The sequence below is a fragment of the Palaemon carinicauda genome, chromosome 1 (genome assembly GCF_036898095.1).
Source record: "Palaemon carinicauda isolate YSFRI2023 chromosome 1, ASM3689809v2, whole genome shotgun sequence".
Taxonomy (NCBI): Eukaryota; Metazoa; Arthropoda; class Malacostraca; order Decapoda; family Palaemonidae; genus Palaemon; species Palaemon carinicauda.
This window is the reverse complement of record NC_090725.1, coordinates 72193141-72195799: the sequence shown is the minus strand read 5'-3', so window position 1 is coordinate 72195799 and position 2659 is coordinate 72193141. Positions and strand designations below refer to the sequence as shown.

At 30.9% G+C, this 2659-nt stretch overlaps 1 non-coding gene across 1 annotated transcript; it reads left to right on the top strand.

Annotated features, from left to right (window-relative positions):
* Positions 1-782: 782 nt before the first annotated feature.
* On the top strand, positions 783-854 carry TRNAT-CGU (transfer RNA threonine (anticodon CGU)). The gene has a single exon. It is a non-coding gene; the product is annotated as a tRNA-Thr (tRNA).
* The last annotated feature ends 1805 nt before the right edge of the window (positions 855-2659 follow it).

The following is a 2659-nucleotide window of genomic DNA, read 5'->3' as shown; positions in this document are numbered from 1 at the left end:
AGACCCAGACACACAAATATATATATATATATATATATATATATATATATATATATATATATATATATATATATACATATATATATATACATATATATATATATATATATATATATATATACATACATATATATATATATATATATATATATATATATATATATATATATATATATCTATATATATATATATATATATATATATATATATATATATATATATTGTATGTGTGTTTACACATGCATAATCAAATAATTGTGTACGGTATGTGATTATTTCGTTTATGTATTTTTACGCAAGAAACTGACAGTAGTATTTCCATGCCAAAAATTAGTTATAGCCACAATTATTCTCATAGGAATGAACAGCAAGTTTGAAGTTTCAGTTTAAGTTTTCAGTTTAATTTACATTGCTTAATGCTGACTGAATTAGAAATAGATAGGCTACGCAAAATACAGATGAATATTCGTAGAATGAAAATAAAAACAAGGTGCGTAGTACAGTATCCCTGTAGTAGACTACACTAGACATAAATTACGTATGGGAAGTATTATCGATGCGTTTTTTACCATTTTCACATAAGATTAAGACGTATCAAGAAAAAGATCTTCGACGAACTTTGAAAATGTCTAGCAATCCAATGCCACTGTTATTGATAGTGATGTTTACATTATAAGAATTGACACAACAAGCGTGTTATGATCACCAGAACACGTGAACGTCATTCGTTAAAGGATTCGTCTGTTCGATACAATCATGTGTTTACTCGTAGCGTTCCAACAGCCTCCTTAGCTCAGTGGTAGAGCACTGGTCTCGTAAACCAGGGGTCGTGAGTTCAAACCTCACAGGGGGCAATAAGTGATACTGACATTTTTCAGAGGTTAGTGACATTAGGTTGAATAACTTGGTTAAGTTTACTAGGAAGGATGCTGATAACTTCGTTAAGTTTACTGGGAAGGATGCTGTTAGTAAGAATGATAGCGTGATTACTATAGTTATCCTACTTACATGATCCGAAATGAATTAATTTGCTGTGATACGAGTTACATAGTTGTGTCTATCATTCGTAAGTGGGCGTTTGTTACATTAGCTGAGTTCGATAATAACATTGTTAACACAATTATGGAATGAATATATATATATATATATATATATATATATATATATATATATATATATATATATATTCCATTTCAAATATCCACATTATAATTATGTAGAGAAGTTCTGATCTGGTAAAAAAATCTTATGCTCATAACCACACAGACACACACACATATATATATATATAGAGAGAGAGAGAGAGAGAGAGAGAGAGAGAGAGAGAGAGAGAGAGAGAGAGAGAGAGAGAGAGAGTTATGTTTCTACTCTATTCTTCATTTAACTCCTTGATTCTAAGAGCGAAAGCCAAGTGTTCTTAAGGGTCAGAGGTATAGCCGTGTATCCACACGAAAATTGTTTAATTGCAACGATGTAGTAACTGGGAGTAGCCAAGTACTTCATTTCTCCAAAGAGGAAAATGAGTTTGGGGATTCCCCATAAAGATCTAGCTTTCTTCGTCCTCTGAATCCTTTAGAAGAACATATTACATACCTCCCTTACATCACAAGTCATGAAAAAAAAATTTCTCTATCTGTTCAAAGATTATATTGATTAAAAAAAACTCTGTGACCTCAAGTGTTAACGCATTTACTTAGACAGAAACATTTAGCTTTCTTCGTCCTCTGAATCCTTTAGAAGAACATATTACATAGCCTACCTCCCTTACATCACAAATCATGAAAAAAAATTCTCTATATCTGTTCAAAGATTATGTTGATTAAAAAAAAAACTCTGTGACCTCAAGTGTTAACGCATTTACTTAGAAACATCTAGCTTTCTTCGTCCTCTGAATCCTTTAGAAGAACATATTACATACCTCCCTTACATCACAAATCATGAAAAATTTTATTCTCTATATCTGTTCAAAGATTATGTTGATTAAAAAAAAAAAACTGTGACCTCAAGTGTTAACGCATTTACTTCGACAGAAACATCTAGCTTTCTTCGTCCTCGGAATCCTTTAGAAGAACATATTACATACCTCCCTTACATCACAAATCATGAACAATTTTATTCTCTATATGTTGAAAGATTATGTTGATTAAAAAAAAAACTCTGTGACCTCAAGTGTTAACGCATTTACTTAGACAGAAACATCTAGCCTTCTTCGTCCTCTGAATCCTTTAGAAGAACATATTACCACCTCCCTTACATCACAAATCATGAACAATTTTATTCTCTATATGTTGAAAGATTATGTTGATAGAAAAAAAAAATTGTGACCTCAAGTGTTAACGCATTTACTGAGACAGAAACATCTAGCTTTCTTCGTCCTCTGAATCCTTTAGAAGAACATATTACATACCTCCCTTACATCACAAATCATGAACAATTTTATTCTCTATATGTTGAAAGATTATGTTGATTAAAAAAAAAAAAACTGTGACCTCAAGTGTTAACGCATTTACTTAGACAGAAACATCTAGCTTTCTTCGTCCTCTAAATCGTTTAGAAGAACATATTACATACCTCCCTTACATCACAAATCATGAACAATTTTATTCTCTATATGTTGAAAGATTATGTTGATGGAAAAAAAACTCTGTGACCTCAAGTG